This window comes from Pseudophryne corroboree, chromosome 12, assembly GCF_028390025.1.
Source record: "Pseudophryne corroboree isolate aPseCor3 chromosome 12, aPseCor3.hap2, whole genome shotgun sequence".
Taxonomy (NCBI): Eukaryota; Metazoa; Chordata; class Amphibia; order Anura; family Myobatrachidae; genus Pseudophryne; species Pseudophryne corroboree.
In genome coordinates, this window is record NC_086455.1 from 134,645,762 (window position 1) to 134,661,182 (window position 15,421).

Consider the following 15,421-nt stretch of genomic DNA (forward strand, 5'->3'; position numbering starts at 1 on the left):
GACCACAGACTTCTAGGTCTAATGGAAATTAGACCAAGACGCAAAGACAACAATGAAAGCTTTTATTAAGTTCACAGCAATGCACATATCCAACATCTTCCCCTTTAAAAGATGAAACGGAAATGTTGTTGCTTTATCATTAGTAATAATTGCAGCGCCGCCTTTACTATAGATGTAGCATGAGAGTGAGGAATACAGGTGCATTCAGCAGCTGACAATTATTCTCATTATCACGGCATTTTATGGGATCCGGTCTCTAGGTTGACAGTAAGTAGGTCGACATGGTTTCTAGGTTGACATGACAAAAGGTCGACATGCGTTTTCCAAATTTTTTAAACTTTTATTTTTACTTTTTCACACTTCACAATCCCCGTGGACTACAATTGGGAACGGCAATCTGTGCTGAGCGCAGCGGTAGTGGAGCGAGGAACCTTGCCCGAAGCATAATTGGGGTTCCCCGTCACTCTACGAAAAATACAACACCATTTTTTTTTTTAAAAACCTCATGTTGACCTTTTTCATGTCGACCTAGTACATGTAGACAGAGTCCCTGTTGACCTACTTACTGTCGACCAATAGTGGTCGACCTAGACACTGTCCACCTAAGTCTATTCTATCGAACATACCACACCCGCATTTCATCACCAGGGTACAAAGCACCCACAAATGATCTGCCTCCAAAAAGGTGTCTGTGTGTCTGCCTTGTGGCCAGCATGAGACACATTTGCATGAACACACCCTTAACACCCTACTTTATTTAGATGTTGGGGGTCATTCCAAGTTGATCGCTAGCTGCTTTCGGTCGCTGCGCAGTGATCAGGCAAAAACAATCGGCACTTTTGCGCATGCGGCGCAATGCGCACGCATGTCGCACTATTACAACAAACGATGTAGTTTTACACAAGGTCTAGCGAAGCTTTTCAGTCGCACTGCTGGCCGCAGAGTGATTGATAGGAAGAGGGCGTTTCTGGGTGCCAACTGACCATTTTCTGGAAGTGTTCGGAAAAACGCAGGCGTGCCAGAAAAAGCGCAGGCGTGGCTGGGCAAACGCTGGGCGTGTTCGTGACGTCAAAACAGGAACTGAATAGTCTGAAGTGATCGCAAGCGCTGAGTAGGTCTGAAGCTACTCTGACACTGCACAAAATTATTTTGTAGCCGCTCTGCGATCCTTTCGTTCGCACTTCTGCTAAGCTAAAATACACTCCCAGTGGGCGGCGGCATAGCGTTTGCACGGCTGCGAGCGAACAACTCGGAATGACCACTGTTACCCTCTGTACCTGAGAGGGGAGTGCATTTAATTGCACATTATTGGTGTGTAGGCATTAATGCTGGGGTAGGTACTTGCAGAGTTCTGGTGTCCCTTGATGATGGACTGCAAACTTAAATGTTTTGACCAAAATATGAATCAAATCCCCATGCTTCTATTTGCTAGATACACCCAGATTTGCAGTATATTATTAGCGCCGATAACAAAAGTAGTTCTGTTTTGTATACATCTTTACTGACGCTGGGAAAAAAAATAGTTCCCAACCAATTTAATCCACCAATCATCAACTCCTAATTTCAGAAAACATTTGCACAGCCACAATACAATTCTGTTTTGTTTTACTTAAGACATTATACTCCTTAAATGCACTGAGATTTTAGCGCAAATTACTTCCTTAAGAAGTTGCACAAGTTGTATTTCTCTGTATGTCACAAATACAGTATATTGTTAATAAATAAATTGCATGTGGTAGAAGAAAAATAAGATAATGATGTTGATAATTATTTGCATATAAACTTGTCAATCACTGGTCTGCTATAATGCTGCAAATTTCTCCAAATCAAGAGACGTGATCCAGTGTCCTGAGGCCTTCTCTACACACAAACGTATATGAGAGTGCACCAAGTAATTGGTCTGTCTTACATTTCCAGAGCTTATTCCTCTAGGAATCAACCTTTTGCATGGTTCTGCTATGTTCCCCATGGCCTGCAGAGCAGAGATCAATCACTCACGCCTCCTGACAAGAAAGTGATGGGATTAAAGGTTATTTACTTGGTAATCATCATGTGCAATAGCTCAAACATCAAACTAAAGGGATCATTTTTCCTCTTCTTAATGTTAACGTCCAGGCCAGTGGGGATGTAAAGGTGGCTGTGCAGTGTGCGCTGGATTGTACAAGCAAACACATAGCCAGTTATCACCCACTGCATTCTGTTTCTTACTGGGCCACTAACCACACAATGCAAGTCCAACCACTGCGATAAAACAGTTTATGAGATTCCTAATAACGTATCGCCCCGACATGACAGGAGTTAGGGTATTTTACAGTGCAGGTAGCCTTGTTATCAAGCAACTGTCTGTTACCTGTAAGACATACATAGGTTGACTGCAATGTTCTTCAATGGTCTTATTAATAAAAAATTTAGTACGCATGGGAATAAAACGACCTCCTCTTCTCCTTCAGGGGCTATTGCAGAGAATGTCGGTGTCACAGAACTGGCGATGGATGTTTGAGCACTCGGGGATTCTTCCGATGGTCGGGAAGGGGAACTGAAGCTGTGTCGAAACAAAGAAGGACAGATGTAAGTCCTCCTCATGCAGATACTCTGAAGTAGGTGTGGGTAGTGTTCACTGTGGTGACTGAGGTCTTGGGAAGAACCTGGTGGTATGGAACCACGCTAGATACTGATGTGTAGCTAGCAATGCAACAATGATCTGGGCTGGTACCGGATATAACTGGTAGCGTAATAGCGATCCGGGTGATACCAGATATAATAGAGTATGCAACAATGATCCGGGCTGGTACCGGATATAATAGGGTTCACAACAATGATCCGGGCTGGAACCAGATATAATCGGGGTTCACAACAATGATCCGGGCTGGTACTGGATATAACAGGGTACGCAGCAATGTTCCAGGCTGGTACCGGATGTAATGGTTAGTGTAACTATGATCCGGGCTGGTACTGGTATCACTGGTAATGCTGCAAGGGACTGGACTGGTACTGGTATCACTGGTAATGTAGCAAGGAACCGGACTGGTGCTGGTATCACTGGTAATGTAGCAAGGAACCGGACTGGTACTGGCATCACTGGTAATGTAGCAAGGAACCGGACTGGTACTGGTATCACTGGTAATGTAGCAAGGAACCGGACTGGTACTGGTATCACTGGTAATGTAGCAAGGAACAGGACTGGTGCTGGTATCACTGGTAATGTAGCAAGGAACCGGACTGGTGCTGGTATCACTGGTAATATAGCAAGGTACCGGACTGGTACTGGTATCACTGGTAATGTCGCAAGGAACCGGACTGGTACTGGTATCACTGGTAATGTCGCAAGGAACCGGACTGGTACTGGTATCACTGGTAATGTAGCAAGGAACCGGACTGGTACTGGTATCACTGGTAATGTAGCAAGGAAACGGACTGGTACTGGTATCACTAGTAATGTAGCAAGGAAACGGACTGGTACTGGTATCACTGGTAATGTCGCAGATGGCTTTCTCAGTCTTAGTGAGAGTTGTCCCCTCTTGTGTCCCTTCAGTATTGCATGCAGCCCAGGCAACGCGTTTCAGTTAAAGCAACCTTTTCAAGTATGGATAGCATGCAAGTCCTCCATGGGGTTTATATACCATATGATGTTTCATTTAATTGATCCTTAATTGGCTAATTTCCGTTTGGGCATCTAAAAACAGGATTTTTATACCTACCGGTAAATCCTTTTCTCCTAGTCTGTAGAGGAAGCTGGGGTCCACTTTAGTACCATGGGGTATAGACTGTTCCGCAGGAGCCATGGGCACTTTAAGACTTTTTCAGAGTGTGAACTGGCTCCTCCCTGTATGCCCCTCCTCCAGACCTCAGTATAGGAACTGTGCCCAGGGAGACGGACAATTCGAGAAAAGGATTTACTTTTAAGTTAATGGTGAGATTCACACCAGCTCACACTTCAACCATGCCGCACAACATGGCATTCAACCTAACACATGCTAACCAGCATAAACATTACAGCAACGAGCTGAAAATAATTTTAACACAACACCTGTGTAAAACTATAACAAAATAACTACTGCAGGTAAAGTAAGCACTGGGTTGGGTGCCCAGCATCCTATATGGACTAGGAGAAAAGGATTTACCGGTAGGTATAAAAATCCTGTTTTCTCATACGTCCTAGAGGATGCTGGGGTCCACTTTAGTACCATGGGGTTATACCAAAGCTCCAGTACGGGCGGGAGAGTGCGGATGTCACTGCAGGACCGATTGACCAAACTTTAGGTCATCAGCGGCCAAGGTGTCAAACTTTCCAGTACTCTCCTGTGCTTCTGGACAACCTTGGCTGTAAGAATGCCAAATTGATTTCTCACAAATATTTAAAATGCCCGCTCTAATATATATTGTAAATGCCTGCAACTCTTATTACCATATCCCATGAATGTGCGCTGTACATCGCACAACACTGCATCCCATAAGAGAAAACAATACACCCACACATTATCTGAGTTCCAAAGCTCATTGATGTATATACTTGTTGTTAAAAGGATATGGATTCAATATATATTACAAAGTACAGTATACCTATAGTTACATGAATACAACTCACACAGTAAACAGTTAGAACATACAATTACATACAGTTATATGCAGTTTCAGTTACATGCCAGCGATACAATTACCATTCCCTCCAATGCAGCTTATGTCTCCCTCTCTCTGTAAATAAATACAGGACCTGAACTGCCAGCAACTCCTCCATCATCCTCTGAGACCAAAAAGCAAGTACCTTCCTGTGTGACCAGCAAAGTGTGTTAACTAGTTTCTGGGGGAGGGGTTCATGATGAGTCACTATTCTCTTTGTATATGCTGATCAGGTTCAGCCTTGAAGACATCCAAAGGGCTGGCCTGAGTTCCCTGTCCACTGTAACATTCATTGTTCTAACAAAGTGATTTTAGCTTTTATACATGTAATCATAATTCCGTGTTGCAATGTACTACAAATTAATAACAAGTATCAAATTAATCTACACATTAAGCTGGTTGCTTTAATAGTAAACATGACCGGTCTATCTTGTTCCGTTCAAATAATACACATACATGACATTACTTCAATATATATAATTCTAAATCATCATGATGTCTGGCACTTGATATTATTATAATTATGTACTGTATGAAATAAGTGTCGAATCCATCTCTGTGGCATGTCCGTGTAAATGCGTGTGTTACCATATATTGCTGTGCTAGCTGCGCATATTTGCAAGTATAGCGACTTAAATGTGTGTAGTTTGTATGTTCTCTTTATGTAATATTGTTTTGACTTCGACAGCTGTGAAAGGGACCACTGGGGAACACGCCTGACGGAGCCACATGCAGGGTATTGTTCCCAGGAAATACCTTGCATTCATAACACCTGCGGCTCCGATTATCATCTTGGTAGGACTCTGTTTCCCATGTTGGGTTCTGTTTTTTGTCTCAATTTTAATCATTGTGTAGTATTAAAATTCATATTTTATTCACATCAAGCCGGTACATTACATTTTATTGAGAAAATAGAAGTTCCTGCAAAAAGTGTAGCATTGGATTAGCGCTAAGTGGGAGGAGTCACTTTACCAAATTTAGTGCATTTTTACTGTTTGGAGTATGTAGGGAACTTCCAGACTACCCCCAGGCCTGCATAAATCCTTACAGCGCAACCATCCACCTCTATTCTTCCTTTTTTGTTTTATAAAACTTAGCAAACGTGCTTGTCCCTGACCAAGTAGCTGCTCGGCAAAGTTGTAAAGCCGAGACCCCCCGTGCAGCCGCCCAGGATGAGCCCACCATTCTTGTAGAATGGGCATTCACCCAATTCGGCATCGGAAACCCTGTCGTGGAATGAGCGTACTGAATTGTACCTCTGATCCAACGTGCAATAGTCTGCTTAGAAGCAGGACACCCAATCTTGTTAGGGGCATACAGGACAAACAGTGCCTCTGTTTTCCGTATCCGAGCTGTTCTTGCGACATAAATTCTCAAAGCTCTGACCACACCCAGAGACTTTGAACCATCGAAGGTGTCAGTAGCCACTGGCACCACAATAGGTTGGTTTACATGGAAAGCAGAAACCACCTTTGGAAGATATTGCTGATGAGGTCTCAGCTCAGCCCTATCTTCATGGAATATCAAGTAAGGGCTCTTGTGAGACAAGGCCCCTAACTCAGACACCCTCCTTGCGGATGCCAAGGCCAACAGCATTACCACTTTCCAAGTGAGAAACTTCAACTCTACCTCCTGGAGAGGTTCAAACCAATCTGATTGAAGGACTGCAATACCACGTTAAGATCCCACGGTGCCGCAGGAGGCACAAATGGAGGTTGGATGTGCAGAACCCCTTTCACGAACGTCTGAACTTCTGGAAGGGAGGCCAATTGTTTCTGAAAGAAAATGGACAAGGCCAAAATCTGGACCTTGATTGAACCCAATCGTAGACCAGCATCCACACCTGCCTGAAGAAAATGGAGAAAACGGCCTAACTGAAACTCTTCCGTTGGAGCCTTCTTGGATTCACACCAAGACACATATTTTCTCCAAATAAAGTGGTAATGTTTAGACGTTACTCCTTTCCTGGCCTGAATAAGAGTGGGAATTACTTCTTTGGGAATACCCTTTCGGGCTAGGATCCGGCGCTTAACAGCCATGCCGTCAAACGTAGCCGCGGTAAGTCTTGATACACGCACAGCTCCTGCCGCAGCAGGTCCTCGCAAAGAGGAAGAGGCCGAGGATCTTCTATGAGTAACTCCTTCAAATCTGGATACCAAGCCCTCCTTGGCCTGTCTTGGACAATGAGAATCGCTCGAACCTGTTCTTCTTATGATTTTGAGAACTTTTGGTATCAGTGGAAGTGGAGGGAAGACATACACCGACCGAAACACCCACTGGGTCACTAGTGTATCCACTGCTATTGCTTGAGGGTCTCTCGACCTGGAACAATATCTCTGAAGCTTCTTGTTGAGACGAGATGCCATCATGTCTACTTGAGAAACTCCCCAAAGATCTGTGACCTCCGCGAAGACTTCTTGGTGGAGGCCCCATTCTCCTGGATGGAGATCGTGTCTGCTGAGGAAGTCAGCTTCCCAGTTGTCCACTCCTGGAATGAAAATTGCCGACAGAGCTCTTGCATGTCTTTCTGCCCAGAGGAGGATCTTTGTCACCTCTGTCATTGCCGCTCTGCTTTTCGTTCCGCCCTGACGGTTTATGTACGCTACTGCTGTTACATTGTCCGACTGGATCTGTATGGGTTGATCTTGAAGAAGATGCACCGCTTGTAGAAGGCCGTTGTAAATGGCTCTCAACTCCAGAACGTTTATGTGAAGACAGGCTTCTTGACGTGATCATCTTCCTTGGAAGCTTTCCCCCTGTGTGACTGCTCCCCAGCCTCGGAGACTTGCATCCGTGGTTACTAGGACCCAGTCCTGAATCCCGAACCTGCGTCCTTCCAGGAGGTGAGAACTGTGCAGCCACCACAGGAGCGAAATTCTGGCTTTGGATGACAGGATTATCCTCTGATGCATGTGTAGATGGGATCCGGACCACTTGTCCAATAGGTCCCACTGGAATACTCTGGCATGGAATCGGCCAAACTGTATGGCCTCGTAGGCCGCTACCATCTTCCCCAACAACCGAATGCATTGATGAATCGACACTCTTGTTGGTTTCAGAATTTGTTTGACCATTCTCTGGATTTCCAGAGCCTTTTCTACTGGAAGAAATACCCTCTGTACTTCTGTGTCCAGTATAATCCCCAGAAATGATAATCTTGTCGTCGGTTCCAACTGTGATTTTGGAAAATTTACGATCCAACCGTGTTGTTGAAGTACTGTCAGGGAGAGTGCAATGTTCTGCACCAACCTTTCCCTGGACCTCGCTTTTATCAGGAGATCGTCCAGGTAAGGAATTATATTGACTCCTTGCTGTCGGAGGAACATCATCTCCGCCATCACGTTGGTGAACACCCTCTGTGCCGTGGAGAGTTCGATCGGCAACGTCTGAAACTGGTAATGACAATCCTGCACTGCAAATCTCAGATAAGCTTGATGTGGAGGATAGATAGGAACATGTAAGTAGGCATCGTTTATGTCCACTGACACCATGAAGTCCCTTTCCTCCAGACTGGAAATCACTCATGAGATTCCATCTCGAATTTGAACCTTTGCATGTAGAGATTCAGTGTTTTCAGATTTAGGATCGGTCTGACCGAGCCGTCCGGTTTCGAAACTACGAAAAGGCTTGAATAAAACCCTTCTCCTTGTTGCGACAAGGGAACCAGGACAATCACTTGATCCTAACACAATTTTTGTATTGCTGCTGATACCACTTCCCTGTCTGGGATAGAAGCTGGTAAGGCCGATTTGAAAAATCGGCATGGGGGAATGTCTTGAAACTCCAGCTTGTACCCGTGGGACACTATATGTAAGACCCACGGGTCCAGGCCAGATTGAACCCAAATCTGACTGAAGAGTTTCAGACGTGCCCCCAGTTGAGCGGACTCCCGCAAGGGAGCCCCAGCATCATGCTGAAGATTTGGCAGAAGCAGAGGTTGATTTCTGCTCCTGTGATCCAGGAGAGGCTGTGGATTTTTTTTTCCTTTTCCCCTTCCTTTACTCGCAAAGAAATGGGAACCTTTACCCTTTTTGTATTTATTGGGCCGAAAGGACTGCATGTGAGAGTGATGTGCCTTTTTCGCCGGCGCAGGAGCATTAGGCAAAAATGTCGATTTACCTGCGGTAGCCGCAGAAACTAAGGCATCCAGCCCATCTCCAAACAAGGCCTCGCCTTTATACAGGAAAGCCTCCATATTCCTTTTGGAATCTGCGTCAGAATTCCATTGGCGAATCCACAACGCCCTACGTGCTGAGATCGCCATGGTAGCGGCTCTTGATCCCAAGAGACCAATATCTTTCATGGCTTCTAGCATGTACGCAGCAGCGTCTTTGATATGACCTAACGTTAGGAGTATCTCGTCTCTATCTATTGTGTCAATGTCTGATGACAAGTTTTCTGACCACTTTTCAATAGCACTACTCACCCACGCACAGGCAATGGTGGGCCTGAGTAGTGTCCCATTGGTCACATAAATAGATTTCAACGTAGTCTGTAACTTGCGGTCTGCTGGCTCCTTCAGTGAAGCCGTCCCAGGCGCAGGGAGAATCACCATTTTTGTTAACCGTGACAGGGCACTGTCTAAAACGGGGGGTGACTCCCACCTTTTCCTGTCCTCTGCAGGGAAAGGGTAAGCTGCCTGAATTCTTTTGGGAATCTGAAATTTTTTTTCAGAGTTTGTCCAGACTCCCTCAAAGAGACTGTTCAGCTCATGAGATGGAGGGAAAGTTGCATTTATTTTCTTCTCTTTATTAAAATAAGCCTTCTCCTGTGGTAAAGGAGGGGGCTCCGTAACTTCTAATACCTCCTTTATAGCAACAATCACGTATTGTATGTTTTTTGCTAACTTTGGATCTATTCCCCTGGAATCACTAGTGTCGACACAGGAATCAAAGTCCGTGTCAGTATTAGTTTGTACTTCTTGTGCAAAAGATCTTTTTTTGTGAACCCGAGGGGTTCCCTGTGGATGAAAAGTCAGAACTATTAAAAATCACATCTTCCACGGGATTTTCTCCAGTTTTCTGCATGAGACTCAGACTTATCCAATCTCTTACTGATTCACACTATCACGTAATTCCTTCACCCATTCAGGCTCGTGGTGCGGCGGCAGCGCCACCACATTACAACTCAATGTCCCTAAAATGGTTCCCTAAGGGGAAGAGCTCCCTGCCTCAGACATGCCACACACGTACACAATCACACCACACAGACACTCCGGGGCTTATTGGGGACAGACCCACAGTAAAATCTGTCAGAAGGACACAGAACAGGATTTGCCAGCTCACAACTCAGTGCCAAGGAAAAAAATAAGAATTTACTCACCGGTAATTCTGTTTCTCGTAGTCCGTAGTGGATGCTGGGAACTCCGTAAGGACCATGGGGAATAGCGGGCTCCGAAGGAGGCTGGGCACTCTAGAAAGATCTTAGACTACCTGGTGTGCACTGGCTCCTCCCACTATGAACCTCCTCCAAGCCTCAGTTAGGTACTGTGCCCGGACGAGCGTACACAATAAGGAAGGATTTTGAATCCCGGGTAAGACTCATACCAGCCACACCAATCACACCGAACAACTCGTGATATGAAACCCAGTTAACAGTATGAAACGATAGAGCCTCTCAACAGATGGCTCAACAATAACCCGATTTAGTTAACAATAACTATGTACAAGTATTGCAGATAGACCGCACTTGGGATGGGCGCCCAGCATCCACTACGGACTACGAGAAACAGAATTACCGGTGAGTAAATTCTTATTTTCTCTAACGTCCTAGTGGATGCTGGGAACTCCGTAAGGACCATGGGGATTATACCAAAGCTCCCAAACGGGCGGGAGAGTGCGGATGACTCTGCAGCACCGAATGAGAGAACTCCAGGTCCTCCTCAGCCAGGGTATCAAATTTATAGAATTTTGCAAACGTGTTTGCCCCTGACCAAGTAGCTGCTCGGCAAAGTTGTAAAGCCGAGACCCCTCGGGCAGCCGCCCAAGATGAGCCCACCTTCCTTGTGGAATGGGCATTGACAGATTTAGGCTGTGGCAGGCCTGCCACAGTATGTGCAAGCTGAATTGTACTACAAATCCAACGAGCAATAGTCTGCTTAGAAGCAGGAGCACCCAGCTTGTTGGGTGCATATAGGATAAACAGCGAGTCAGATTTTCTGACTCCAGCCGTCCTGGAAACATATATTTTCAGGGCCCTGACAACGTCTAGCAACTTGGAGTCCTCCAAATCCTTAGTAGCCGCAGGCACCACAATAGGCTGGTTCAGGTGAAACGCTGACACCACCTTAGGGAGAAACTGGGGACGAGTCCTCAATTCTGCCCTATCCATATGAAAAATCAGATAAGGGCTTTTACATGATAAAGCCGCCAATTCTGACACTCGCCTGGCTGATGCCAGGGCCAATAACATGACCACTTTCCACGTGAGATATTTCAGATCCACGGTTTTTAGTGGCTCAAACCAATGTGATTTCAAGAAATTCAACATCACGTTGAGATCCCACGGTGCCACAGGAGGCACTAATGGGGGCTGAATATGCAGCACTCCTTTCACAAATGTCTGAACTTCAGGTACTGAAGCTAGTTCCTTTTGAAAGAAAATCGACAGAGCCGAGATCTGTACTTTAATGGAGCCTAGTTTTAGGCCCATATTCACTCCTGCTTGCAGGAAATGCAGAAATCGACCCAGTTGAAATTCCTCTGTTGGGGCCTTTTTGGCCTCGCACCATGCAACATATTTCCGCCATATGCGGTGATAATGTTTTGCCGTAACATCTTTCCTGGCTTTAATAAGCGTAGGAATGACTTCCTCCGGAATGCCCTTTTCCTTCAGGATCCGGCGTTCAACCGCCATGCCGTCAAACGCAGCCGCGGTAAGTCTTGGAACAGGCAGGGGCCCTGCTGTAGCAGGTCCTGTCTGAGCGGCAGGGACCAAGGGTCCTCTGAGATCATCTCTTGAAGTTCCGGGTACCACGCTCTTCTTGGCCAATCCGGAACCACGAGAATTGTGTTTACTCCTCGCTTTCTTATTATTCTCAGTACCTTTGGTATGAGAGGTAGAGGAGGGAACACATACACTGACCGGTACACCCACGGTGTCACTAGGGCGTCCACCGCTATCGCCTGAGGGTCTTTTGACCTGGCGCAATACTTCTCTAGTTTTTTGTTTATGCGGGACGCCATCATGTCCACCTGTGGACGACCCCATTGATTTACAATCATTTGGAAGACTTCTGGATGAAGTCCCCACTCTCCCGGGTGGAGGTCGTGCCTGCTGAGAGTCTGCTTCCCAGTTGTCCACTCCCGGGATGAACACTGCTGACAGTGCTAGTACATGATTCTCCGCCCATCGGAGAATTTTTGTGGCTTCTGCCATCGCTGTCCTGCTTCTTGTGCCGCCTTGTCGATTCACATGGGCGACTGCCGTGATGTTGTCTGACTGGATCAGCACCGGCTGGTGTAGGAGCAGGGATTTTGCTTGACTTAGGGCATTGTAAATGGCCCTTAGTTCCAGAATATTTATGTGAAGGGCAGTCTCCTGACTTGACCATAGTCCCTGGAAATTTCTTCCCTTTGTGACTGCCCCCCAGCCCCGTAGGCTGGCATCCGTGGTCACCAGGACCCAGTCCTGTATGCCGAATCTGCGGCCCTCCAGAAGATGAGCACTGTTCAGCCACCACAGAAGAGACACCCTGGTTCGTGGAGACAGGGTTATTAAACGATGCATCTGAAGATGCGATCCGGACCACTTGTCCAACAGGTTCCACTGAAAGATTCTGGCATGGAACCTGCCGAATGGAATTGCTTCGTAAGAAGCTACCATCTTTCCCAGGACCCGCGTGCAGTGATGCACCGATACCTGTTTTGGTTTTAGGAGGTCTCTGACTAGAGAAGACAACTCCCTGGCTTTCTCCTCCGGGAGAAACACTTTTTTCTGGGCCGTGTCCAGAATCATTCCCAGGAACATTAGACGTGTCGTGGGGACCAGCTGTGACTTTGGGATATTCAGAATCCAACCGTGCTGGCTCAGCACTTCCTGAGATAGTGCTACTCCCACTAACAACTGTTCCTTGGATCGTGCCTTTATTAGGAGATCGTCCAAGTATGGGATAATTAAAACTCCCTTTTTTCGAAGGAGTATCATCATTTCCGCCATAACCTTGGTAAATACCCTCGGTGCCGTGGAGAGTCCAAACGGCAGCGTCTGGAATTGGTAATGGCAATCCTGTACCACAAATCTGAGGTACTCCTGGTGAGAATTGTAAATGGGGACATGCAGGTAAGCATCCTTGATGTCCAGGGATACCATGTAATCCCCCTCGTCCAGGCTTGCAATAACCGCCCTGAGCGATTCCATCTTGAACTTGAATTTTTTTATGTATGTGTTCAAGGACTTCAAATTTAGAATGGGTCTCACCGAACCGTCCGGTTTCGGTACCACAAATAGTGTGGAATAGTAACCCCGGCCTTGTTGAAGTAGGGGTACCTTGATTATCACCTGCTGGGAATACAGCTTGTGAATTGCCGCTAGCACTGCCTCCCTGTCTGAGGGAGCAATCGGCAAGGCGGATTTTAGGAAACGGCGGGGTGGAATCGCCTCGAATTCCAGCCTGTATCCCTGAGATACTATTTGAAGGATCCAGGGATCCACCTGTGAGCGAACCCACTGATCGCTGAAGTTCCTGAGGCGGGCCCCCACCGTACCTGGCTCCGCTTGTGAAGCCCCACCGTCATGCGGCGGACTTGGAAGAGGAAGCGGGGGAGGACTTTTGTTCCTGGGAACCTGCTGTTTGCTGCAGCCTTTTTCCCCTGCCTCTGCCTCTTGACAGAAAAGACCCTCCTTTTCCCCGCTTATTTTTCTGGGATCGAAAGGACTGAACCTGATAAAATGGCGCCTTCTTAGGCTGTGAGGGGACATGGGGTAAAAATGCTGACTTCCCAGACGTTGCTGTGGAAACTAGGTCGGAGAGACCATCCCCAAATAATTCCTCCCCTTTATAAGGCAAAACTTCTATGTGCCTTTTGGAATCTGCATCTCCAGTCCACTGGCGAGTCCATAAGCATCTCCTAGCAGAGATAGATAGTGCACTTACTTTAGATGCCAGCCGGCAGATTTCCCTCTGTGCATCTCTCATGTATAAGACTGAGTCTTTAATATGGTCAATTGTTAACAGGATCGTGTCTCTGTCTAGTGTGTCAATATTTTCTGACAGGTTATCTGACCATGCAGCGGCAGCACTGCACATCCAAGCTGACGCAATTGCTGGTCTGAGTATAATGCCTGAGTGTGTATATACAGACTTCAGGATCGCCTCCTGCCTTCTATCAGCAGGTTCCTTAAGGGCGGCCGTATCCTGGGACGGTAGTGCCACCTTTTTTGACAAACGTGTGAGCGCACTATCCACCCTCGGGGGTGTTTCCCAACGTAACCTATCCTCTGGCGGGAAAGGGAACGCCATTAGTAATTTCTTAGGAATCACCAATTTCTTATCAGGGGAAGCCCACGCTTCTTCACACACTTCATTTAATTAATCTGACGGGGGAAAAACTACAGGTAGTTTTTTCTCCCCAAACATAATACCCTTTTTTGTGGTACCTGGATGTAAATCAGAAATATTTAACACCTCTTTCATTGCCTCAATCATGCAGCGAATGGCCTTAACGGGCATTAAATTTGACTCATCGTCGTCGACACTGGCGTCAGTATCCGTGTCGACATCTACTTGTGCCACCTGAGATAACGGGCGTTTTAGAGCCCCTGATGACTTTTGAGACCCTTGGACCGGCACGAGCTGAAGACTCGGCTGTCCCACAGTCGGCATGTCGTCAAATTTTTTATGTAAGGAGTCTATACGTGCACTCATTTCTTGCCATAATACCATCCACTCAGGTGTCTGCCCCGCAGGGGGTGACATCTCTGCTAAAGGCATCTGCTCCCCCTCCACATCATTATCCTCCTCAAACATGTCGACACAGCCGTACCGACACACTCCACACACACAGGGAATGCTCAAATAGAGGACAGGACCCACAAAAGCCCTTTGGGGGGACAGAGTAAGAGTATGCCAGCACACACCAGAGCGCTATATATATATACAGGGACTAACTGAGTTATGTCCCTAATAGCTGCTTATACTGTATACAGTGCCAATTTAGTGCCCCCCCTCTCTTTTTCCCTCTTACTGTATTGTAGAAATGCAGGGAAGAGCCAGGGAGCTTCCTTCCAGCCGAGCTGTGAGGGAAAAATGGCGCCAGTGTGCTGAGGAGATAGGCTCCGCCCCTTTTTTGCGGCCTATTCTCCCGCTTATTTTGGGATTCTGGCAGGGGTATTTACCTCATATATAGCCCCAGGGGCTATATATTGAGGTATTTTAGCCAGCCAAGGTGTTTTTATTGCTGCCTCAGAGTGCCCCCCCCCCAGCGCTCTGCACCCTCAGTGACCGGAGTGTGAAGTGTGTATGAGGAGCAATGGCGCACAGCTGCAGTGCTGTGCGCTACCTTGGTGAAGACAGGACGTCTTCATGCCGCCGATTTTCCGGACCATCTTCCTGCTTCTGGCTCTGTAAGGGGGACGGCGGCGCGGCTCCGGGACCGAACATCAAGGCTGGGCCTGCGGTCGATCCCTCTGGAGCTAATGGTGTCCAGTAGCCTAAGAAGCCCAATCCGGCTGCAAGCAGGCGAGTTCGCTTCTTCTCCCCTTAGTCCCTCGCTGCAGTGAGCCTGTTGCCAGCAGGTCTCACTGAAAAAAAACAAATTCTAAGACTATAACTTTCTAAGAGCTCAGGAGAGCCCCTAGTGTGCAT

General features: G+C 46.8%; 1 protein-coding gene and 1 long non-coding RNA gene across 4 annotated transcripts in view; one reads left to right on the plus strand and one right to left on the minus strand.

The window, feature by feature from the left end:
• Positions 1-15,421, minus strand: part of CDIN1 (CDAN1 interacting nuclease 1) — a 501,029-nt gene that overhangs the window by 17,821 nt on the left and 467,787 nt on the right. The gene's annotated exons all lie outside the window — the stretch shown is intronic.
• LOC134980988 (uncharacterized) overlaps positions 1-15,421 on the plus strand; it is a 231,880-nt gene that overhangs the window by 5,315 nt on the left and 211,144 nt on the right. For both annotated transcript variants that reach the window (XR_010190497.1, XR_010190498.1), the window contains exon 2: positions 2,451-2,568. This is a non-coding gene — a long non-coding RNA (uncharacterized LOC134980988). The remainder of the gene's footprint in view (positions 1-2,450; positions 2,569-15,421) is intronic.